The sequence below is a fragment of the Falco naumanni genome, chromosome 2 (assembly GCF_017639655.2).
Source record: "Falco naumanni isolate bFalNau1 chromosome 2, bFalNau1.pat, whole genome shotgun sequence".
In the NCBI taxonomy this organism is placed as follows: Eukaryota; Metazoa; Chordata; class Aves; order Falconiformes; family Falconidae; genus Falco; species Falco naumanni.
This window is the reverse complement of record NC_054055.1, coordinates 15,159,033-15,184,952: the sequence shown is the minus strand read 5'-3', so window position 1 is coordinate 15,184,952 and position 25,920 is coordinate 15,159,033. Positions and strand designations below refer to the sequence as shown.

Below are 25,920 nucleotides of genomic sequence, written 5' to 3'. Positions count from 1 at the left end.
GTCTACCTGGACCTTAGTAAAGCCTTTGACATCATCTCCCACAGCATTCTCCTGGAGAGGTGGGCTGTGCATACCTTGCATGGGTGTCCTCTGCGCTGGGTTAGAAGCTGGCTGGCCGAGCCCAAAGAGTGGTGGTGAACGGAGTTACATCCAGCTGGTGGCCAGTCACAAGCGGTGCTCCCCAGGGCTCAGTGCTGGGGCCAGTTCTGAACAGGGTTGCCATCCCTTTCGTCTCCATTTGGTCTGTTTTTACTAGGACCATCATGGCTACCAACCGTACCACTGCTGCAAAAAGCTCCCCAGAACGACTGGCCCTGTCAGTGGACCTGGCCAGTGAGCAGAGATTGTGGGGATGCTGTCTGTCAGGTGAGGAGAATAAATGAAGCTGCCAGGAACAAGTCATCATGGGCTGAATATAGCTTGGGGTGAGAAGGCTGGCACAGGCTGCGGGCATGCGCTTGGCTGGAGAGAGGCCCTGAGGCAGCACTTTTGTGCCGTGTTTTCCCTTTGAGGTTTGGCTCTGGCCTTGAGGGCATCTCAGAGCCTTGGGAGGCATTGAGGGTGGTATTGAGGCTCTGTGTATGTGTGCTGTTAATTCAATATGGAATTCCAAACACAAAAGTAAAGCTTTTGGTCAAGGAAACAGCAATTAATGGAGAAGTGCTTAAAACTGGAGAGAACAGACAGACAGAACAAGTAACCCAGATGCATCCAACCAGACAAAAGAAGTTGTGCATAAACAGTCTCTAAAACTGTTTACAAAGTCGAAAAGAAAGAGAAAATACAAAAGATTTATTTTTTTTTTCTGCTTGAAAGCAGAGGACACAAATGCTAGTTCTTTGTCCCTTCCACCAGTGTTGGGCAGCTTGCTGCTGGTGGTGACATGGTCTGTGCCTCTGGTGCTTTGGGGTGTGGGGCTCCCCATGTTATACAAGCACTTCCATTAGTCATCTAACCATTTCTGAAATCTTTGAGTCTTTGCCAGATGCATCAGGAGAAGCATAACAACTGCAGGCACCCTTTCATTTGCCTTCTTTCTCTTCTGCCCTTCTCCCTGTATCAGGAGCACCAAATCATCCACTGCCCTGAAGCAATCAGTCATTACAACGACCTTGATACTGCCAGGGTGCTTCTCAAGCCACTGCAGTCAAAGATACTTCTGGGAAAGACAGAAAACAAGTTAGATTTTCAGCTGCTGCAAAAAGGGAAGAATAACCCTTTAAAAACCCTATGTTTTTATTTTTACCCACTACCCACCCAGGGCAGCAGAGGGATGGCTCATCAGAAGTTCTAGCCAGTGCTGCCATGATGAGTTTTGAAACAGAGCAAGGTCTTAAAAAGATTAGTCAGGATGAGTTTGGTACATGATGTTTGGATGATGCTCTGTTTGTGTTGAGAAAGAAATGTACCCTGAATAATAAGAAAAGTACTCTGAGTAAGAAAAGGTTCCACTGATGTTAAAGGAATGTACCACCGAGGATGTTCAAGTAAAGGAATATACTCTGAATAATTAGAAAAGGTAAGGTGGGCACCTGAAGGAGATAAGGAGACCATTAGTCAGGAAATCCTTGAACAAAGAAAGTTAAGGTTTACTCCACCTAGATCCCACCTATTATGAATAGAATGAATAGGTGTCAAAATCAAATGAATATGTATGTAAAGATGTTGTAACCTCTCACAAAAACTGTATAAATTACCTAACTTTTCACTGAAAACTTTGGAGCTAGTTTGTCCGGTGCAAATCGGCTAGCTCCCCACTGTTGCACGAAATAAATACCTTTGCTGCTTAAAGACAAAATTTGTCTCTGAGCAGTTACTCTGTGCCGTTTTGGCATCAGTTTACTCGTCAAATAGGTCCCCTTTTCCCAAGAGAAGGGAACTTGGCAGAGGACATCCAGAGGATGCAAGGGGTTGGCAGACATGGAGCTGCTGATCTCTGGCTAGAGAGACAAATTGCTTCATGTAGCCAGCCAGAGGATGCTTTGTGTTCCCTCTGTTAGCAGAAAAGGAGCCTGCTGAAGTGCCTGTGCAGGGGTATGCATGGGTGGAAGCAGTAATCAAATCGCTATAGTCAGCAACCTCAAGTAAACAGAAGGAGGCATGGTCTGGGCTGATTGACGACAAGCAGAAATCCCTGCAGCAATTACCTCCTGTCCTAGGATATCTCTTCTACCATTTACCTCTGAGAGAAGCAACTGGACTGTCAACACTTATGGTTAGACCATGTTCACAGGACCACAAGCCTCATTTCCAAGGCGAAGCAGGCGCTGGAGGAGAGCACAACATGCTGCTGCTGGCTGTGGGAGGGGGAGGCAACATGGAGGAGGGGCTTGGATTTCTTAACCTTTACTGTTAGTTTCTTGGAAGCCACCAGCTTAATAAAACCAGCAGAGGAAACCTTGCTTGCTTTTTTTTCCCCCTTGGTGCATGGATAATGACATCCATTTTACATTACCTTGGGAAATTTAAATTACCTTTAAATTACCCTACCTTAGGAAGGTAGGGGAGTATGCCAAGTAAAGGAAAACAAGGTGGGAGAGCAGGAGGCGAAGCATGCAGCACTCAGCAGAGCTGCTTTGCCTTTCCTTGCTGCCCCCTATTCACTAGAACCAGCCTCAGCTTTGGTTTCCCGGGCTGCAAAGGCAGCTTTTTTGAGCTCCCTGGTTTCCCAAGGCAGGTGTAGGGCCAGCAGAGTATTCTGTATACTTCTCACTCATCTGCCAGCATCCTCCTCAGCATGGAGCTCAGGGACACTTTTGAGGATCCCATGACATAATTATGGACAAGGAGTCCATAATTAGGAAGGAGTGGGTGGTCATCCCCATCTCTTATAGCACATTCCGTCCTACAGGAGGAACAGAAGTTGTTGGATAATATTTGTGCCATGGGACGCTGTAGTGATACAAGTGTCAGAGGTCCTTTGCTTGAGCCTGTGCTGCTTTCTGCCCAGCATGTCCACTGTTACAGCCTGGTCCTTGCAGTGAATTTTTCCCTTGAGGTTAAGAGATCCTCTTGCTCTAGGTAGAAGGATGGGACTTCAGCTTGCACATCTCCTGTGTAACTATGTTTGTCTTCCTGCAGCTCAAACTGACCTAGTGGAGTTCAAAATTGTGGCCACTGTGGCCCCACGCAAGATGTGGGATTGCCCTGAGAACTGGTACTGCCCCACATGTGAGGGACTGTCCAGTCTGACCCTGGGTGACTGAAAGCTTGCATCTGCCAAGGAGGCAGTGGTTCACAGCTGAGAAAAATCCTCTGTGTGCTTTTAACTTTTTGTGAAAGCAGATGTTTGAGGCAGTTTGTTTCCAGAGCTTTCTGTAGCAGACCAAGATGAATGCATAAGCAGAAGAAAGGTTTCCAAACAATTTATCTGAAGTGTTTTCTAAACAGTGTTTCGGGATTTTCAGACTACAGGACCAGACCCTTAGCTAGCATAAAAGGACACAGATCCACAGAGCTGAACAGTGTTCATGTCCTTCACTTAGAAAAGCACAGAAACACAGAAATGTTGGTTGGAAGGGTCCTCTGAAGGCTCAAGTTCATCCAGGCTCCCACTTAGCACAGGACTATTGCACTAGGTCAGGTAAGCCTTGGCGTTTTCTAGCCAAGCCTTGAAAGCCTCCAAAGATGGAGAGTCCCCCTCCCTGGGACATGCTTTCCTTGATGTCTGTTATCATCTCTCCAGCTCCAGCCTGGGCTTGGTGCCCCTTATTTTTGCACCTGCTGCTCACAGGTGTTGGGCTTCATCAGTCGTGTAACTGCCATCAAGGGAAGTGTAATTTGCAATAGGATCCTGTTAGATCACCCCTCCATCTCCCTGTCTCTGGACTAAACCCACCCAGCTCCCACAGCCTCTCCTCCTAGCTTCTGCACTCTGCCCTGGCCATCTCAGTATCCCTCCTACTGGGCCTGATCGCACCAAGGGGTCCAAAGCAACACGGTACGTCACCGGTGGGCTCAGGGGAACCACAGCTTCCCTCGCCCTGCCGGCTGTGCGCCTCCTGCAGCCTGCCGGGCACTTTGTCCCATTGGCAAATGGGCCCGAACAAGGTGTGACCCATAATTTGTGGCAACATGAATAGGAGCAGAGGTTTCATTCACTGCACTGGAGATAGTACAGTAAGCAAGCAGTTTCAAAATCCAATTTCATAGACACAGAGATTACATTAATCTCTTTTAATAGCTAAACAATTGAGTTTTCAAGATAGGACAAAGCATGGGATATTCTTGACAAAACTGGTGCTTCAAAGCTGCCTACATCAGATTTAAAATCCTAACTCCTAAGCTCCTAATGATAGAACCGATTGTATCTTTTCAGACAATAGCACTGCAAAACTTGTGCTTAATCTCCTCTTTTTATAACACACTGTAGCTGCCTGGGCTTGCCTGTTGGGAAGAAAATGTAGATTGACTTTGCCTTCGAATACCATATGAGGAAACTCACTCAGCGCTCACCAACTGATCTCAGGGGCCTGTGGAATGATAAAAGCTCAAGTTATCAAAGTATCTGTAAACTGCCTTCTGATTTCTGGCTGGAGCACCTCCCTGAATCTGGACCCTTTGATTTAAGGTGGCTGCTTTCTTTCACCGTGTCTCAACAGGCAGAAAAGGGCATAGCTTTAATTCCTCTTGGCTCAGTTGCATTGGCTCGACATGACTGAAAAGCCCTCTTCACGCTGAATTGAATGTGGATCTACACTGGAAACTTCTGCACAGGTAGTAAGTAGCTTGTAATATACAGGGATGTTTCCATACTGCCAAAAATAGTGGTGTAAAAGTGCTTTTCTTGTTGACACTGTTTTGTTTGCAGAACCAAAATTAGCTCTCCTGGGGAAAGCACTGTTTATTGGGCTAGACTGCATGTTTTCAGAGAATTTGCAGGTTTTGTGGTCTAGGCATGTCCATTTGGGGCTGATTTTTAGTGTTTGCGTTATGATTTAGGGCTCTGACAAATGAGCTTTAGTGATGGTGAGGTGATTGAAGAGGTGTTTATTACTGCTCTGCTGGCAAAGATTGCTGTCCCTGCAGTAGAGCTGGCAGAAGCCAATGTATGTCCAGGGCAGAGCTGTTCCAGATTTTTTGCATTTGAGTTGAAATCTCCAAGAAAGCGAGATTAGACTAGGCAGAAGACTGTGAACTAGAGATACTGAGATGTTGTCCATAATGGTTTATGCCCACCAAGAACAGCACTGCTTCCATGCCTCAGGTCCTGTGGCTTCTGCTCCACGTTTCTCTCCTCTCTTTGCACCAGAACTAGCAGTTGTCTAATCCCAACAGGAGACCATGAGGAGTGTGGGGGACTAGAACATTACCAGCTTCTATCAGCTTAATCATGGTACCTCTCTCTCAGACAGTGGTACGAGTGTCCTTCTAGTGTCTCAGCTCCACTCTAGCCTTTGGTGCTAGAGTGGCATCAAGCAACAAAAGGTGATAATGCCTTCATCTGCTCATCTGTTTTCCAATCAAACAGTAATCTGAGGCCAGGGACTCCCTCTGCTGCTGCTGTACAGCCACCTAGCAAGGCCTCTGCAGGCAGGGAAGTTACTCCTTACCCTTCAGCTGTAATCTCCATTCTGCTGTAGGAGTAACCTGCCGTAGCTGGTGACACTGCTGTCAGAAATGGAGCTGCCGTTAGTAGTTGTGTCCTTCCTCTCCCGACTCAGAGGATAGCCGCAGACTGAGTGCCCTTGCACCCTGGTGCAGCAGCAAGCAGGAGCCGCTGCAGGAGTGAGCCAGGACTGACTGTTCATGCAATATTGCCACGCTTGAGAGTTTTCCTCTCCCTGGCCCATTAGTAACGCAGAAAAAAATCAGTGGGAAAAGACTGGGCCTTAAATATACAGTGAGCCTTCCCCCACCCTTTACCACCTAAACCGATAAGCTACTCCAGGCTATCTTGTTTATGTTTATGAGTGTTTAATACCTTTTAGCATTTGCGTTTGCCTTGAAGCTACAGACAGCTATGTGCTGTAGTGTGCTAAATATTTGTGCCGTAAGTACAAACAGATGTTTGAAGATCTGCTTTGAAGCAAATCTTTACCCTCTAGATTCTCTCCCAAGACTCCTCAGGAATAGTATACATCCCTATATTCAGAGCGAAGCCTTGAAGGACAGGGAAAGAGGAAATAGATAGGAATAGTCAGTAGTGGAATAGGAACCAGTACTCACATCTCTGTTGAATAAATCCTTTACAGCAGCACTTTGGCCATTGGTTTTCATAAACAAATTTGCAGGGCCTCATTCCTATAAAGCAGTCTCTGCTGCAGGCAGGTCTTTTGGGCTTGCTAGCCTAAGGGCAGACCCACTAGCCCGATTCTTGTCACTTTTTGGAGGTATCGCCTGCAACCTAAATAATATCCCTAATATGAAAAATCTCAGAGTGAGCAGAGATGGTAAAACCTGAGTGGTGTGCGTGGATGGCTCTTGCTCACTGGTATTGCTCCTGCCAGCTGCTCACAGGGGTGGAAAGGCTTCACAAGGCAGACACAAGTGGCATTAAATCATTTGACTCTCAGAGTCAAAAACTCCATTCAGAGTCAGAAACTGCAAGATACCCCATGATACTGCATGCCACATGCAAAGTAATGGGGAAGGTTGAACAGCCTCCGCCTCAGGCAGCCCCCAGTTTATGTCAAGACCCAACAGAGAACCCGAGAGGGGAAAGGTAAGGTGGTAGTGGTGAAACCAGCCAGGATCGTGCGGTGATTGCTGTGTGGGAGGTTGCAGCCGGGACTCTCAAATGACTTAAACCACTGTGGTATGGCTTTGGTTTTGTTTCTTCTTTTCTCACGTTTTGGGGCAGAGCAGGGTGTGTCTGGAAGTTCAGGTGCTAGCTCGGGACTCAGATGATCTACGTCCAGGTTTCTGCTTTGCCAGTGGCTCCCTCGGGTAAGCAGCTCCCATCCCCTCCGCATTTTGCCCTTCATTCTCCGAGGAAGAACAGCACTTCCATACCCCTGAGGCGTATGAGTTTAATACTTCAAAGTCTGTGAGGCATTGAGGTATGGTGTGAAAGAGAGCTGTAGCAGGCCATGAAGAGATTCACTCTGCACTACCTTTTGACTGCACGCCTTGGACAGCAAAGGGGATACGCAAAGCAGCGTTTGACCTGAGCTACACAGGGAACTGATGTTCTGCTGTAAATCTCTCTAATTCACCCTGCAGAACGCTTTCCCTTCACTCTGCTTCGTTTCACCTCTCTCACTTAAAACATGAAAACTAGTCATATCTTTTTTTTTTTATCATTCATTTTCTTTTCCTAATAACCACTCTTTTCTCTGGCCTAATTCTACTTCATCTGAAACTGTTCTTCCTCCCTTTCTCTTCCTCCTCATCTGTGAGCTCAGGCAGGAGCCACCCATCACTGGGATACCTGCTGGGACTGTGCGGTAGGTAAATCCCAGGATTTACAGACCCTTTGCAGCAAGAAGTGGCTGGCTGGGACTGGCCGCTGGCTATATTCCAAGAGCTGGGAGTGCTTCCCAGCTCCTGCATCCCGCTCGGTGCCCAGGTGAGGCTGAGGTGCGTGGTGATTCCTTCCATCTGTGCCATGCTCGCCGTGTGCAGGAGGGGCTGGTGCGAGGATCTGGGAAGCAGCTTGGCTCTTCCACAGGCCAGGCCTCCAAGAAGTGCTGTGGTGTGAAACAGGAGCTTGCTGTAGAGATAGCTGGGGAGAGAAAGGTGGGAAGAAAAAAAAGAGTACGGGATCACTTTGGGGTCAGGCCTTTAAAGGTGCTTTCCTTGCCCTCTCCTTACCTTTTTTCTTTTCCCTACTTGCAAGAAAGGTCTAGTAGCTAAGACATTAGCCTGGGATCCAGGACACTTACCCGGTTTAGTTTGCTCTCTTTGGCATAGATCCCTGAAACTATCCTCAGGGCAGGAGTCAGCAAAGGCAGGAGTGGGAGCACAGGACCAGAGCAGAAGAAGAGCCTATCCACATCTACGGCAAGAAGCTGTGGGACTGGCTCAGCTGTAACATGGATCTGCATCTGCCAGCGGTGGGGCCAGCTGTGTTGCCATCCTGTGCTCCTGTGCCCTTTTGTTAAGAGAGAACAATTTTTTTCTTCTTGTGCAGGGATGAAGCTTGGAAAACGAAGGACCCTAGAAAGGACTGTGGCCATGATCACGAAAGTGTCTCGGAGCCTGGCAGCTACTCACCGTACCCCTCTTTACCTAACACACTCCAAAGTGGTCTGAGTGGAGAAAAGATGCCATTCTGGTGGGGACCTGACAGCTGTGCCTTCCCGTGAGGATTACGCTGCTTGCATCAGTGCTGTAGGCAGCAAATCTTGTCAGAGGTGGTGGACCGACCCTGCAAGCCATTTACAGCAGGTTTCCTTGAGGCAGCAATGAAATCTGTGACGTTTTTGCTTGACATCTGCAACGCCAGTGGAAAGAAAACAGTGTGACTCCTGCCTTGCATTTGCAGGTGAAGCCTTATCAAGGACAGAAAAGAAGAAAGAGGCACCTCTATTTTTTTTTAATCTTCTGCAAATACAAACAGTGTTTTTCTGGTGTAAATGGAGAGGCATAGGGCTCTGTGGGAGTGATCTGCTTCTAGGAATTTATGTCACATGGCTGTGAGTGGCTCAGCAAGATAGGATGGGAAAAAAGAAATGGGTCCAAACCTCCAAATAACTGAAAGAGCTAAAAAGCCCGCAGAAGAAGTCCTCACATACAATCTCCTGTTCCTCCAAGAGAAAGGAAACATTTCCAAGGGAGCTGATACCTGCTCTTTGTGTTGAGTGTGAGGTGGGTTTTTTTTTAAAGAAAAGCCCTTTTCCTGTTCAGTGCCAGTTTTTCTGAGGCCAGCTTGAGTCTTTTGAGAAATGCTCTGAGAATTTGGAGGCTGGGAAGGCAGCTCCCTGGCCCTGTCACCTCCACAGCGGCTGATGAAACGCAGAAGAGCTCCAGCAGTCGAACAAGCCGGCATCCTGAGAGGTTGGCTCTCCGGTTTTGCCCTCACCAGCTGCTCTCAGGGCAGGTTTTCCTGCTCAGTCTCACCTTTCAAGGAGGGACTGCATCCAGTTTCTTTTAAAAAAAGGCCATTTTTCAAATTGTCCTGATTCGAAAGAAAATACTGTGTTTGGCAGCAGTGAAAACAGAGGTCTAAGTGCACTCTGGCATCTACTGCGCGGGTGTGATGAGGCTGGGCCATGAATCCAGCAGGTTTTGCTCATTCCTATGCTGTGCGGAGGCAAGCTGCACGTGCGGTACTTTGCCTTTACCCTAGAGCTTCCTCCCAGAACCCTGCCAGGAATTTGATCCTGCTTTGATAAACCATCACACAGACACAACATGGAACTGTAGTCCTAATGACCTGTGTTAATTAAAAATCAAATGACACTTTCTCAGGAGAAAGTTCTTTAGTTCCAGTGTTTTTCTAAGATAATTATACCAAGCCAGCCTATTACCCTCCCCTGTAGTTTCATTTATTGCTCACTTTGTCTAAGCTCCTGCATGCCATCACACTGCATTTTTTTGTCATGTTCCACCCCGTCATTTCAAAATCGGTTGCCTATTTGTTTAAAAGTGCAGCAGAAGCTTTAAAGTCTTGAGGAGAGAGAGGCCGTATGTTTACTGTGAAGATGTACAGTCTGCTGGTTCGATTTCACTGCCTTGTAACACCAAATTGGGAAACTCTCTGACTCTTTGTCTCCCCTGCCTTCTAAAACAGCGAGATAAACAGGAAAAAGGGGAGACACCTTCTGTTTGATATTGTTTGACTCTCAAGTCAGTTCAGGCTCTAATATTAATAACTTCCTGTTTTGTTGTAAGTCTTCTGACAAGTGAAGAGCCTTCTTCTCAGCCTGAACTCAGGCAACGATACGCCTAGTGTGTTCCCAGGCTCTGGGCTTCAAATCCCAGTTTTGTGCTTACCTTCAGGCCACATTTTTAGAATTGGAAGTCAAATCACTGAAAATCAGGTGCCTAACCCCACAGTTAGCTGGCAAAATAAGAATGACCTTGCTGTTGCAACGGTTAAACACCTGCAGACCCTGCAAGTATCTTGGGACTTGAGAGGGCAGAATCTAAACAAATCAGACTAATCTTATGTAAGAACTCAAATAAGGATCCTAATCTGAAACCTTGGACTGCTGTTCATTGCTAAGGACATGCTCAGAAGCGGGTAACAGAAAAGAGGATCTGCAAAAATGTGGAGAAAGGTGCATTTGTGTAATATCACTTGTGCAAGATGCTTGTGAAATGTGGTGCGTGGTGCATTGCATCATTTTTCACATACGCTTAAATTAGTAAGACTCTTTCTTTTCTAGCTATCTAAATAACTTTCCCTTTGAGCTGAACTACTTCCTCTGGATAACCCGTTGTTTTGCTGCCTGCTGGAGAGGTGGAGCCCCCCCAAATGCCTAATGTCTGTGCAGGCAGCCTGTGGCTGCTGCTCTGTGTAACCGGGAACCATCTCCCCATCACGGTGTGTGACAGGACAGCTTGGACTTAGCAGTTCTATGAGATTTAAAAATCAGACCAGCTAATCAAGATTTAGAACGGCACTAGATTGAAAAGACCAGCAAGCGGTCCAGCTGCGAGATAATTCATCAGTTGCAGTAAATATCGCTGGAAGAGCTTGTCAAAAGGAAATGTGAAGCAGCTGAAAAGAAATGTCCTTAAAGCGAATGTCAGAGGCTTTTGCAACTGTCATCCAGTGGTCTGGGAGAATCCAGGCTTTGCAGAGAAAACAAGGGTGAAAGAAATAAAAATTTGAATGGAGAGGATAAAGTACCAGTTCCCACTGAGCTATTCTAAAGGAAGCAATCTTACCACTACAGGGACCTAATTAGAGACTGAATCTCACAACTGTCTAATGTCTCCTCCAGGACACTGAGAAACACAAACTAGCTAAAGCAGTCCATTCAGACCAGCAGCAGCAGGAGGCTCTCTGCTTCAGGGGCACAATTAAATGCCAGGTCTACATAGGTATGGTCATTTCCAGTGTTTCTGAATCCTATAGTCTGTTCAGCGCTCACTTAGGACCAGGGGAGCAACTTCATTTTCTTGCTTGGCCAGCACAGCATCATCCTGGTCCTACAGAAGCCAACAGTGGGCTCCCGCTGCTGTGCACCCGAGCCTCCTGGAGGAAAGGCACCAGGGTGCGTTTTCCCAGGCAAATATAAGAGTTAATTGTCAGCATTAACAAGAGAGAATTTCACATTTCTATGACTGATTTGATGAATCACTGCTTTTGTTTGTCTCTGAAACGTGCAGATCAGGTGTGGGTCCTCAGGCCTTCCTGGAGACACCGGGGCTGCCAGTCAGTGTTTGCATGCATTGGTTCCCTTAAGCCTTGGTACAGGGCTCAGCTCTCCCACCTCGCTCCAGCTGTTGCCCATCTGAGATGCTGTCACCCTTCTCTCCCTCTTTTTGGAAACGTGGAAACAGTGGCCATAGTCTGAGGCTACCCTTTGGCAGCAGTACCCATCCCTGCTCTAGCTGCTCCCTCCTGCCTCTGAGCTGCAGTGCATCACCTTGTCATTGGTGTGCCAAGCAGGGAACTCCCTGAGTTAGCTTTTGTCTTTCTGTGGTGTTTTTTAATAAGCAGCAAGAACTTTTTTGCTGGATTTTATTTTAAGATTGGTCAGTTCTGGGCCCTGGTCCTTAGCACTCCTCTCCTGGTGCCAGGAAGGGCTGCACCAGCAGGAGCCATCCTCTGGAGTGAGTGAGCAGCAGGGTCAACAGGAAGGAATGATTTTAGCTGGTATTGCCATTAAAGGCACTTTTTATATAATCCTGTCTGTCCAGTGATTCTCTGCAGGTGAGGCTTCAGGGGAGCACAGGAATCTCTTCCAGTGACTACTACTACTGCTTCTACTACTACTAGCAGTTTGTTTTTCTGTAGCAGGATTTTCCAGGCAGAGGGAGGGCTGTGTCTTCTGAGACCACCCGGGGAGCTCAGTGCCTCTGGGAGGAGCAGGGATGACTGCTTGGGATGGGTGGTTGCATCATGTATCGGGGGGGCAGTGGTTTGCAGGTCTCCTCTGGAGCTGGGAGGAGGTAAGCGACCTGCCCAAAGAGAGCTCAGCAATGCAAACCTCTGACAAGGACATTTTCATAACTGAGGTAAACAAACAGATGCCTCTTTTGCTCTAGGAAGATAATTTCTTCTGTGCAACTAGCCTGAGACCGTTTCATTGGCTTAGTCTGTATTTTTACCATATGCAACAAGCCTTAACCACTTCATTTGAGACTGTTAACTCATTTGGGGCCAATATGAAACATTTCTGGCATTTCTTTTCCATTTTTCTGGGCCTTACATGTTGCTAATGTCTTCACTTTTGTATTTATGTTTTCTTCTCTAACATTTCAGTTCTCTTCTCTTGAAGGATTTTAAATCCTTAATTGCCTGATGCTGCAGATGGAGAGTATTAGTTACCTTCCATCACCACTCTGGCCACGGTGACTTCCTTTGCTTGACAAGCTGATTACTTTGTCAAGGTGAATGTTAAGTCTGCCTGGAGTACCTCTGTGCATCTTGTGCCAGATTCCAATTGCAAGCTAATTTCTTACTGGACATGCTGTTTCTCCAGACACAGAATACTAGCAGTAAAACTGGGATTTAGAGGGGCTTTTTTCCCCACTTCCCTAGGGAGGTTAATGTTGCTCCAATTTATACCAGCAGGATTTATATGGCTATATCTCTCAATGTGATAAACTAATGCACGGCAAAGCAAACCCAAGTGATGAAATTCCATTGATAAAAAAAAAATAATAAATTCACATCCTAGCAACCGCTCAGCAAAGTCCGCAAGTGGCGATTAGGAGTTAATAATAACTGCACCAAGCCTGCCAAAGCTGCTGGAAATGTGACAAACGGGCACCTCTGTGGAGCCAAAGAACTGCTGCAGTGCCTGCTCCCTGCTGTTCTGCATTAGCATGTCCAGAAGGGCAGCGTCCTGGGTGGGCATGGGGCTGACAGGCTCCCCAAAGTGCCAGCTCCAGGCAGTAGGGATGAGGAAGGAGCCTTTGCAAAAGCATTGCAAAAATGGCTTAACGCTCTGTGGGCTCTGTAAGGTGGGAAAGAAACCTCCTCTCCGTTGCATAGCAGGATATCCCTGGGGTTGGTGTCTCAGCTCTTGCCATCAATGTATGAATCCACAGCTCCCCTTCACACATTTATGTCCCTGCTTGCCAAAGTGGCTATACACAGCACTGACCTTGCCTTCTTCTGCCACGTACATGCCACCCAGGCCTCCATGAACCTTCAAATGGTCACATGCTGCATGACCCCTAAAAGAGGGTAGACATGGCGTTAACAGCGCTTTCAGATTGTCCAGTGGATATAATTGAGGCAAAAGAGCAAAGTAAATTAAATGCCTTTCATAGCAGTTCCTGAGGGAGAACAGGTCTCCTTGTCTGTCAGCTGTAAGCCAGGTCAAGGCTGGACCTTCCGCAGAGAAATTGCTGACATTGGCCCCAAAATGTCATTGTTAAGGGAAGAAAAGCATCCAGATGTCTCTTAATTTTTCCTAGCTGATATAAGGAAGTGGTGTTTAGACCACTATAGGTACCACAGATTTGAGAAACAACACTAAACAACATAAAGAACAAAAAACAAGGGGTGCTTTCTGATGACGTAAGGAAACTAAGTCCTACGCTGCTGAATGCTTCAGGAGAGTAAGTCCCAATAGCTACAGTAGCCAAATGACACCTGGGACTAGAGTGTGAATAACACTTCCATGATATTACTTAGCGAATGTCTCAACTTCGTGAGTTTGTTGCAAAAGATAAAAGGTTGGCCAGCATTATTATTTGGTGGTACAGGAACATTCATTTCTCTAGCCACGGGTGGTGGTATCTGACCACCTTGAATATCTGAGCAAGCAGGTCAAAGGAAAGCACTGTGAAGACTTGGTTTTCCAAGGCACCTATTTCTAGTAAGTGTGATCTTCATTTTCTTTTAGGAATTCATTTTTCCTAATGGCGTATTGTGGCAAAAATAATAAAATAAACAAAAGCATGTTTTTAATAATAAATAATAAAATAAACAAAAGCATGTACACTCGTAAGATGAACCTCAGGACCATGCTGTCTACAGCCAAACCAGCTCTGGGTACAGTGTGAGCACTGAGGGCAGATTTTGGGCCACTGTTCTTCCTGGCAGATGTGGTCCTGGGGTTGCTCTGCTCACAGAATCCCACAGTGAGACCTTAGTGAAGAGCAGAGACAGGACTTTTCTTGTGTCATACTATCATACATGACAAGGCAAGAATGTGTTGAGGTGCATATAGGTTGACCGCAGGTCAGCTTCACGCAAGAATGGAAGAGCAACATGCGTCCAGCTCTTTTTTTTTCCTTTTTCCTCTGGTGTTTGTGGGAAGGAGGAAAAGCATGTTTTAATGTCTGAGTTTATGATATTTCTGCTCCCCCTGGGTAGAAAGGTAAGGGACCTCTTCTCTCTCTCTGCCTATGAGGGAAGCACTGAAGCACTGGCTGTTGGTGTGAGTGATGGATGAGAAGCTCTCTCGGGGCAGACCCTGTTCTCCCCAGGGACCTGCACCCCAGCCACTTCCCACCCTGGTCTGGCGTGCTGGGACACCCTGGCTGTCCCCTCCCGGGTTCCCCTCTCTCCTGTAGCTCTGAGCCATGCCGCTTTCTGTCATTGGAAAGGCAGAGGTTGGGGAGCAGGCTCCCAGTGGGTCCAGAGGAGCAGAGGGTCTCCACTGGGGGTGTCTGTTGCAGGAGCTGAAGGAAGCATCTCTGCCGCAGAGGCTGCGGGCAGGAGCAGCCATGCGCTTCCCTCTGCAGCTGGCAGCACTCCGCTTTTCCCCGTCATTTATTACCTGATGACCGTGTTCGTGTGTTTCCCTCCAGGCCGGGAGCCAGGAGGGCTGGTGCTTGGGTCACCTTCTCCTGGTGTGCAGCCAAGGATGGCAGCAGTGTCCCCCCACCGAGGGCAGTGCCCCCCGCCACGGGCACACAGCATCCATCCCTGCGGCTCGCCCAGCCCTCCCCTCGAGACCTACTTTTGCTGGGAGAGGCAAGGTAACCTCGCCACTGAAAATAGCTGGGATGGCAGCCAGCGCAGATTAATGGCATCATTAACATCCCCAGTTTATTTATAGGCTTAAAAATGCCTCAGACCTGCACACTGAGCAGAGTTGCTTTGTGTAACGTGGGGACTCCCAGGTCTCCTGCTTCTGCCTTTCCTCTTCCTGCTATTGCATCCTGATAGCAGGGACTACAAAACCTCTGGAGCAGGGACTATAAAACCTCTGGAGCACAGACCATAAAACCTCTGGAGCAGGGACTGTCTCATTGTAAACCTACTTTGTAAACCTTGCTAACTAGGGGTTTACACACAGATATTTATTTTTTTTCCCCATGAATGCTGTATTTGTCTGGTCTCCTTCCTCCACCCAACTCTTTCTATGGTCACTGTGTCCTGTGGTCCCTCTTTGGGAAAATTGTCTTTTTGATGAATTCCTAAGGCAGGGGCTGAGCAGTTGTCAAAGGAATTAGTGATTTTCTGCCTTGAGTTGTGAACTGTGAGGTCTGTGGGAGGACTGAGAATCGCATAGCTGTGGAGAGCACCTAGGACATGTGGGACCCTAGTGAGACACGCAGATGTAATTAATGAACATCAAGGTCTTCCTAGGTGAGCCAGCAGACCCAGCCCAGCTCCCAGGTCCTCCAGGAACTTCACAGGACTGGCAAGAAAAGAGTTGGCCCCAGAAGAGGAGTTTTCAGCACATGACCTGCGGCCGCACTGCCTGGCCTGTTTCCCAGGGCTCGGTGAAAGGTAGGTGAGAAAGGAAGCCTGTTGTCGGCAGGCACAAATCCAAGGGATTGCCTGTGTGACTGGGAGATGGCTCCATGAGTGGGAGAAAAAAGTAAAAATGCCAGTAGGGACCCTTCCCACCCAGAAACAGGGATAACCAGCGTGGTACATCGTGATGTTTCAGAGGGTAACCACCTTTCACTTTGCCGTTGGTTCTTTGTTGTATCAATCTGAGATAAATCCTGTGTCTGTCTCTCCTTGTCCCTCTGCTCTGTCTTCTATGGGCTGAAATAAACAACCAGCAGAGAACTGCTCAAAACAGTGTTGTCTTTTTTTCTCTGGGCAGCAAGACTGCTTCAGGGCAGAGTAGAGGTGCCAAAAATGCTAGAAGGAGGGTTTCTTTGCCACGTCTACTACAGGTGAAACCACAACCCTGGGGCCCCCTCACCCCCGCAACATCTGGTGGGTTCATGGTATCTCAGTGCCCTGCGTTCCCCTTCCCCTTTTTCCCATTCAGGTTCTGGGCTCCAGGTCCCCTCCGTCCCCTCCTGGCCAGGACCCAGCTCTTCGCGGTGATGGGGAGGACGGTACCTGCTCAGCACCTCAGTTTCCATGTCTGTAAAATAGGACCATGACATTTAACCAGCTTTATGTAGTCCTTTGAAGGACAAAAGCATAAGTGCAATTATTCAGGTATCCAAAGATCATAACTGGGAGAGTATTTCCCTGTCTGATACACGTGAGGTCCTGTACAATTTAAAAGGCTTCAAGGAAAAGGCAGGTCACATGCAGCATCTGAGATAAAGGGGAAAAGAAGTAATCTTTTAACTGTACTCATCCTAGGAGAGAAAAGACTCTTATATAATTGTTTCTCATCTAAATTCCTGAACACCTAACCAGAAAAGTCAGCACAACTTTCTCACTAGACTGATGTGAGACTAGAGGAGTGAGTCTTGTGACAAAAGGGGCCACCTAAATCTCAAACTGATCACCTGCTTTGAAAAGTGAATATAAAAGGTAGATATCTCCTGGACCTCAATGCTGCACAGCTTCTGTGGCATTACTCACTCCAATACAGAAAGTAAAAGCAGGGATTTTTTTCCCTGTTTCACTAGGCTACAGCCAGTTGTAACCATATTTAACCTTCCTTTTTCTAGCTACCAACACTGGGTGGCACTAAGTAACTCCTTCTGGCATTTTACAAAATTGACTTCTATAAACTTGAATACCACTGACTTGGTTCCACTTCATCCTGACAGCAAATGGGTTTGTTAGAGAAACTTCTAACCATATAGTTATTGCACCAGAAACATCTGACTTGCATGGCACGTTTTGTACTTCCTTGGTTTGTTGGGTTGTTAAAGCTCTCCTGAAACTCTGGCCCCACAGGTGTGATAAAGGTTCAATGTGCTATCAGGCTTGAAAGCAAATTTTCCTGTACTGAGGTGAGAACTGATGGAATACTTGAAAATAAATGTGCTTTATGCTGGAGATTTAAATGATTCTCACAGAATCCCAGCATGGTTGAGGTTGGAAGGAACCTCTGCAGATTGCCTGGGCCAAGCCCCCTGCTTGAGCAGGGTCAGCCAAAGCAGGCTGATCAGGACTGTGTCTAGTCAGGTTCTGAGTATCACCATGGCTGGAGACTTCACAACCTCTCTGAGCAACCTCTTCTGTTCATCAACCACTCTCACAGTGAAAAAGTATTTCAGTTTGTGTTCATTGCTTCTTGTCGTGTCACTGGGCAACACTGAGAAGAGCCTGGCTCCATCTTCTTTACGCTGTCCCAACATGAGGTATTTAAACACACTGATAAGATCTTCCCTGAGCCTTCTTTTCTCAAGGGTCAACAACCCCAGCTCTCTGAGCCTTTCCTCATATGTCAGTTGCTTCAATCACTTAATCGTCTTCGAGGGACTCAGTCCAGTATGTCCATGTCTCTCTCATACTGGGGAGCTCAGAACTGGACAGAGCACCTCACTGGTGCTGAGCAGATGGGAAGGATCAACTCCCTTGACCTGCTAGTGACACTCTTTCTAACGCAACCGAGGAGGCTGTTGGCCTACTTTACCACAAGGGCATATTGCTGGCTCACGGTCAGCTTGTCCACCAGGACACCAGCAGCCCCAGATCTTCTCTGCAAAGCTGCTTGTCAGCCCAGTCAGCTCGCAGTGTGTGTGCAGGTGCATGGAGTTATTTCTTCTGAGGGGCAGGTTTTTCCCTCTTCATTGAACTTCATATGGTCACTGTCATCCCGTTTCTCCAGCCAGTTGATGTCCCATTGAATGGCGGCACAGGCAAATGATGAATCAAGCCCTCCTTCCCTTCTTTTCTGCAAACTTGCTGAGGGTAGAGCCTGTCCCATCATCCAGGTTATTAATGAAGATTTTAAACAGTATCGGGCCCGTTTCTGACCCCAGGGTGCCCCACTAGTGCATGGCCTCCAGCTAGACTTCATGCCACTCATCACCAGCCTTAGAGCTTGGCAGTTCAGCCAGTTTTCTATCCACCTCACTGTCCATATATCTAGCCCATACTTCGTCATTTTGCTTACACAGATGTCATGGGAGATAGTGTCAAAAGCCTTGCTAAAGTTGAGATAAACAACATCCACTGCTATTCCCTCATTCACCAAGGCAGTCATGTCATCATAGAAGGCTATCAAGTTGGTTAAGGATGGATTCCCCTTCAAAAAAACATGACTTGTCCCAACCACCTTCCATCACTACCTAAGCCTCCTCCATGTCCAGAATGAGCTGGTCCCCTCTTCCTCATTCAGCAGCAGGCCCACATTTTCCAGCCGTAGAAGCCCTTCATGCTGCTTTTCATGTCCCTCACCAGATTAAACTCTAGGTGAGCTTTGGCTTTCCTAACTCCATCCCTGCACACTCCAATAGTGTCTTTATATTATTCCCAGGGTTACTTGACCCTGGTTCCGCCCTTGTGTGCTTTTCTGTGTCTGAGTTTTGTAGGACCTCCTTGTTCATCGTGCTGCCTTTGTTTGATGGGCATAGACCATTCTTGAGCTTGCAGAAGCTGGTCCCTAAAAATCAGCCAGCTCCCCTGGACCTTTCTTCTTTGCAGGACTGTATCCCATGGGATTCTTCCAAGCAGCAATCGGAAGAGGTTGAAGTCTACTCTCCTGAAATCCAGGGCTGTGATCCTGCTCTTGCCATGCTCCCTCTTCTTGGGATCCTGAACTCCACAATCTCATGGTCACCGCAGCCAAGGCCACCCCAGCCTTCACATCCCTGACCGTTTCTTCCTTCTTTGTGATTCTGAGTCCAGCGGATTGTCCCCCTTTGTTGGCTCTTCAGTCACCTGCATCAGAAAGTTATTATCAGTGTACTCCAGAGTCCTCCTGGATTGCTTGTGCCATGGTCTGTTGACCTTCCACCAGATATTGGGGTGGTTGAAGTCCCCCATGTCCTTATCCTGCAAACACGAAGCTTCCTCCAGTCACCTCAAGAAGGCCTCAACTACTTCTTCCTGATCAGGTGGTCTACAGAATATGTTCACAACAATGTCAGCCATGTTTGTCTACCCACTTCTCCTGGCCCATAAACTCTCAAGTGGGTCTTCATCAATCCAAGGCAGAGCTTCGTGCCTTCACACTGTTCCCTCAAATCAAGGGAACTCCCTGCTTTTTGCCTTAGCCTGTTCTTCCTGTAGAGCCTGTAGTCATCCCTGGCAGCATCCACAGCAGTGAGCTATTCCACCACGACTCATAATCTCAATGAGTGTAGCCCTACAATGGCACACAGACCTCTGGTTTCTTCTGTTTGTTCCTCATGTTGTGTGCATTAGTGTATGGGCACTTCAGAAAGATACCCAGTCGTACTGATCTCCTGGAAGAGAAATGAGAGATTCTACCCATAGGCACTTCCTCATCTCTGTGCATATTATTGAGGTTCGATCCCTTCAGCCCTGTTTTGTTGATTACGATGTCTCTCCTGTACACATCACGCTGAACCCTCTCCTTGCCAACTTGATCCAGCACTTCCTCACTTGCCAACTCCCTCCTCCATTGTTCCTACGTTCAAGTTATTCACCAGCAGGCTGGCCAGCCTGCTAGCCCACTTGATGTGGTGGTGGTGCTCCCATTTGGTGTGGTGGATCCCATCCCTCCCCAGCAGTTCTCAATCCTCAGTGAGGGTCCCATGGTTATAAAAACCATACCATTGTCAGCAGCAGCTGCACAGCCAGTAGTTGCACTGCAGGATCCATCCACTCCTCCTGAAGGCCTTCCCCATCAGCAGCAGGATTGAGCAGAAAAACACCTGGGACCCCATGCCCTTGGCCCTCGCCCCCAGAGACATGTAGTCATGCTTGATGTGCTCCAGGTCTGCCCTGGTGGCTTGATTGGTGGCCTCATGGAAAAGCAGAACCAGAGCCCCAGCAAGCAGCAAACACCCTTAGATGCCGGGCTGGGTCAGCAGATGGGGGTCTTGGCCGCCCCCCCCAGGAGGGAGTCTCCCACTGCTGCCACTTTCCACCTCCTCCTGGTGCTGCTGGGGGGCTGGGGTGGCTGAGCATCTCTGTGATCCTGGTGGGAAGTCCCCAGTGTCCCTCAGCCCCAACCCTGTGGAGCTGCACCCTTCTTCAGGAGCTCGACCTGGGCTGAGGCCACTGGCACTGCAGGAGATGGCCAGCTCCCATTGGAGGCTGCAGCATCCTCAACCACAGCGGTACCCAGGTGGTCTCCAAAGGGCTCCAGGGGTCCCCTACCAGCCCCAGAGGCTTTCTGAAGATGTTGAAGTGGAGCTTGGACGCTGCCATGGCTGCTGGCTGCTGCTGCCAGCTGCACATCATGAAATTCCTGTAAAATAAATCAGCTTTAAAAGGACCGCAACCACAAACATGTGGCTTCACCTCCTGCAGGCAGCTCTTGCCCTGAAGTGCCAAGGCTGCCAATTTAACAGCCTCTAATGGCTCCAGTGAGCTTTGTAGAACCCTGCTGACTGATGCTGGTGGGTATGCTGATGGAGGCAGCAAAAAAAAATCAGGGTCAAGTAGTATGTCCTCAGAGGACGTGTGGCTATTCTCAGCTAAGCCACCTGTGAAGATCCATTGCTGTGTCCTGATAGCAAAAATTACCATTGCTGTGTTTGTACCTGTCCCTAAGAAGGTGTTTAAAATATAACAGACAATAGATGTTATAACCTGATGGAACCATAAAGATTTGTATCCTGAAGGCAAGGACACAGAAGCATCAATAAGAGTAGCTGAAAATCCTTAATGTGGAAATTAAGTTCGATAACCAAATCCTTACGTGGCTATTCTGAGGGCAGCAGGAGAGGTGTGGGTAAGAAAGAAGCTGCCCACAACGAGAGATGGAGACTACTGAAGAAGCTTGGTGTCTCCAAGCAGAAGAGCTGGCAGAGAGTGGGACCAGCTGGAAGCTACATGAGAGCCAGAGGAGAGATGATCCATACACTGAGTATGACCTACAGCATCCCTGCCATCTTCTCTGGCAGTGGGAAGAGGGGTCCAAGTAGAGCCAATGGTTTCTGAAGAACAGTTCATTCACTGAAAAGCACAATTCTGGTTGACCAAAAAAGTTGGTGTGAAATACATTCATCAGATTTAACCCATAAAATTAGGAATATCAAAATGGCTTCGTTTGATATTTCCAAAGAGAAGCCTTTTTTGACTTTTTTTGAGGCGGATAGCAGAAGAAAGCCCAGACAAGTCACACTGGGAAGAGAGGTTTGGACACCCTCTCTGCCTCAGCTGGAGCAAGGGTTTAGCTGACACGTGCTACATCTTAAGACTCTGGCCAAACCACAGACCGTGGGACAGCTTGCAACAGGGCTCTCCTAATCCTCCTGCCCAGGGTTTAATGTTATATACATTATTTATACCGTTTATTGGACCAGATGGAGCAGGAATATCTACAAGGCTCAACTGCCTGCCCCAGAGAGCTGGCCTGGGAGCCAGGAGGTAGTGCTTGAGAGCGGTTGTGTCCACACTGCTCAGGGTCAGCCCGCTGGCCTTGGCTGCATGACGTGGCACTTGACTCCAGCTCAGCTTGGCTCTGGGTGTTGTGCCTATGGAACTAAGGAAGGGTTTCTTTTTATCTCAGTTCAAAATGATCGGCATAATAAAGATGATGCTATAGCTCACCCATGTTGGGTTTCCGTAGTGTAAATCAGTCAGAGTGTGTTGCATGCCCTGGAACGACGCATGAAAGCATTCAGGAGAGCTGGGGGATGGAAGGCTGGTGGGACCATGCTGGAGGAGCATCATGAGGGAAGGGAAAGCTTGCCCATGAGGCACTTGAAAGCTGTCCCAGGAGCAGCTACGCCCAGAGCAGTGCTGCTTGGCAGTTGGAGGGAGCTGCTTGTCCAAGTGTAGAGGAGAGCATAGGCATGTGCTAACCAACACGATGGGGACAATCAAGGATGAGGACCCATGAGTCATATGAGGGAGTAATTTCTGGTGGTGTAGGCACATCTGGCAGGCATGTCTACATCACCAGCAAAGGGGGGATGGACTCCAGCCCCAGGGACTCCTGCTCATTCTTTGCTGGATTCTGCTAACTCTGAAGCTCGTGTTTGGATCACTCCCAGTAGCTGTTTCCACGACAAATTTTCTCCTCGAGGGACAAGCTCTAGGTGCCATGCCTTTGAGCCCAGCAGTGCCACTCTGCCCTGGCCTGCTTTTGTTGGGCAATGTAGGCACTGCCAGGTCTCCTGCCTTGCTGTGCTCCCGCCCCAGCATGCCTCCAGTGCTGCCTGGCACACCAGGTGTGATACTGCTTCTGGGAGACCTTTTTTAAAATCTTTTTCTGTATGAGTATCAGAAGGGTTTTGAACTGGCATCTTAAGTGCTTTGAGCCCAAGTTGTAGGCATTGGATCATAGTGGATGATAGCTTTTCTTCATAAGCCTTGTGGCTGAAGATGAGGTCACCTTAGGAATCCACCCTTCCATTCCTGTGACACTTTGGGGGTTGACCTATATCATGTTTGTTGAGCTTTTAGTTTGACTACTGAACAGAAAAATCAACCGCTGGCAGATCTGCCTTGTCAAATAGACAAAAACCCAGGAGAGGCAGAAGCTCTTTGGAGAGGAGCCCTGTCTTTGCAGGGATCACAGGGCTTTGGGCAGAATTCAGGCAGAGGATAAACCCAGCTATCCAAGAGGATAACTTGGGGAAAGGGAGTTGCACGGGATTTTTCCATTGCTGTAGGAACCTTTACTGTAATTCAGCTCATGTTGATTAACTCTGAATGCTAGTTTCTTAAAAAGTGATTAGTGAGATCATCCTGGAAATGGAAACAGATGTACCATCTGTTAGGCAGTGTATGAGGTTTAGAGGGAGGTTTTGCTGAAACACAGTTGCTCTTGACGCTGACATGAGACTTCGCTGCTGTCACCTTCCCATTACCTCCCCAGAAGCTGAACACCCCTCCGAACGTACAAAATGAACTGGTGGGATTTGGTGTCAATGGACTAGTGGTGAAGTGGCTGCTGGCCGGTGACTAGGCTGAGAGCTGAATTATGGTGGCATCTCAGCCTTTAGGGTAAGCCATGGTACAGGGCTTACCTCAGAGAGGCTTTCCAAATGCCTGAAATCCCGGAGCGGGGAAATCTGGGCTTCAGTCTGAACTTGCGCTTGTGCTCAGAGCATCTTTTCCTTCGGTGAAATGTAAACACCAAAAGGTCAGAGGTGGGGGTTTTTTTGAGTCTTTCTGCAGAGTTGTTCATGTACTGTATCCCTGCCCCAGAACACTTCATTTGCTGCAGGTCTCAAGGATTATCAGAAACACTAAACAGCTCTCAGACAGCAGTTGCAATTATGCTTCTACAGCTGTGATTGTCCACAGCCGCGCCTTCTGTCTTCATCCAGAGCAACAGAGGGTTTTAAGGAATGGTGCAAGGCTGAAGAAGGCAATGGATCCATAGATGTTTTCCTAAATCTAATCTGGCATCCTGCTGGCTTTCACAGCACCTGAAAAGCAAAGTTCACATTTGTTCACATCGCTGCCGAATAACTAATATCTGGTCTAATAGATGGAGCATTGCGGCACCTGGGGAGGACAGGAGCGGGTTCCCTTTGATTCACAGAGCACCTTTTCCAGCTCAGCTGCACAGCCAGGTAGAAAGTTGTCAGGATTCTTGGGTTTTTCTTTCCTTTTTCAGAGTAAATCTCACATCTCATACACTCAAAGTCTCTGGCAGGTCTCCATTTACAAATATAACTACTGTTTATTATTTACAGAGAAACAGAGAAAGGGCCATTGCTTTATGACCATGTAATAAAACAGGTCATTGCTCCCTGTGTGCTTTGAAGCCCAAGTCCTGATCAAGTGGAGGCAGAAAATGGCACTTCAGGCACAGGAAGGGGATTGCTGTAGTGGATCCTTTTGCAAAGACCAGGTTTAAATACACAACACACCTACAAAGCGCAGGGGGGAAAGGAGCCAAGAAGCTGCCTGCCCTCCCTTGAGCAGTGGCATGCCAGCAGAAACTGAGCACTGTGCTCCAGCAATACCCTTGGGGATCTTCTGAATGTAGGACCTGCTGGCATTGCATTAGTTTTACCTGAGTAGGGCCAACCGTACCTCAAAAGAAATTACTTATTTGCCCCCCCTGTTGCTGCTCTTGCCCCACCACTCCCTCTTAACAGCTATCCTTAGGTCTCCACTGAGAGCAAGGCGAGGGGGGCAGAAGATGACGTGCCATGAGGAGGAGAGTGACAAAGTGGATTCAGCATATGGTTGTGCTTTACATTTCCAGAACACCAACTCAACCCCTGCTGCCACCCCTACGCCCAGCCCTCCACGGCTGTCCCCACGGCTTGTTCCCCGGGGTGCTGGGAGGAGCTCAGTTTGGGATGCTGAAGGAGGAGAGGGGTTGGCCTGGAGAAGGCCACTTGGTAACTCACCTGCTGGAGACCAGAGAACATCCAGGGTAGGGAGAGTCTTCAGCAGCTGAGCCATCATCTGCCAACACCATTTGTGTGGTGAAGGACCTCGGTGCACCCCACCAGCTCCATCCACTCCAAAAGAGGTTTGGGGACCTAAGCATACATGGTGAGCAAGGAGGGCTCAGTTTTGCTCCTTGGGTTCCTACAGAGTTTTCACATTTCAGTGCCTCACAGGGGGATGAGGGGACATGCAAGCACAAGCAAGGGTAAAGTGAGATGCTGGTGAAGCCCATGGAGCAGCCAGCAGCCCCACCAACATCTTGCTCCTGTGGCAGTGGTGGCAGCCCTCCATCCCCCATCTCACGTGGAGCTGCCCTCCAGTAAGGCCAGCTCTTCTGCAAGGATGACATGGCTCTCCTGGGCTCTTGCTTGTTCACACAGAGCTGATTCAAAAAAGATGTTGGCAGAAGATGTTACAGGCCTTTCAAGATCTCTTTTCATACTTCAGCACTTCTTTCTCTCCATCTTCAGGCAGGAATCACACAGGTCTGGACCACAGCCCCAGGCCCCAGAGCCCCAGCAAGCCGATCCCTAGCAACAAGTCCTCCCAATTTCTTCTTTTAACAGCACTTTCACCAAATAGTTGATTAATCCTACAAAGTGCTCTCCCTGGATGCTGTGTGCTGTGCACAAGGACAGAGCACCCGCCACCCAGGAAGAGGGCAGGGTCCGGGCTCCTCATGCAAGCCCTAACGACTGAGGGGGGAAGGGATGTTCTCAGGCAGGACATGTGCAATGGTTACCCCGGGGAAAAAAGTAGCATAATAGAAAATTTCTTCCCTCCAGATTCCTCATATGCAAGCCACAGAAACAAAAAGACAACCTTAGTCTCTTTTTCCAGGGAATTTTCAACAGAAAAATGGAAAGCATGTTAAAACAAAAAAAAAAAAAAAAGGATTTGGGGAATCTTACCGAAGTTGTCTTGAAATCTCTGAATGTGCCTGCTGGGGTGTTTCAGCACTGCTGGGCTGCCTGCATCGCCCCCCAGGGAGTGGGCGCCCTGGAGCTCAGCGATGCTTGGGGGGCAAGGCGGCTGCACCCAGCAGAGGCTTTTCCACCCGTCAGTGCTCACGCAGCTCAAGCAAGGACACAAGAGAAAGTGCTGGTGGTCCTAAGGGCTTTGCCTGAGCAGCTGGAAGGAGACATGGAAGGAAAAGTGTCAGAGTGGTGTGGCTGACAACACAGCTGCAAGGTCCCTGGTCGGTGACAAATGTCTGCACCCAAAGGCACGCTGGGCCATGGTCTGACACGGCA

General features: G+C 48.2%; 1 long non-coding RNA gene across 1 annotated transcript; it reads left to right on the top strand.

The window, feature by feature from the left end:
- Positions 1 to 1,772: 1,772 nt before the first annotated feature.
- LOC121083232 lies at positions 1,773 to 16,052 on the top strand. The gene is made up of 2 exons (XR_005826274.1): positions 1,773 to 4,716; positions 8,075 to 16,052. It is a non-coding gene; the product is annotated as an uncharacterized LOC121083232 (long non-coding RNA).
- Positions 16,053 to 25,920: the final 9,868 nt, after the last annotated feature.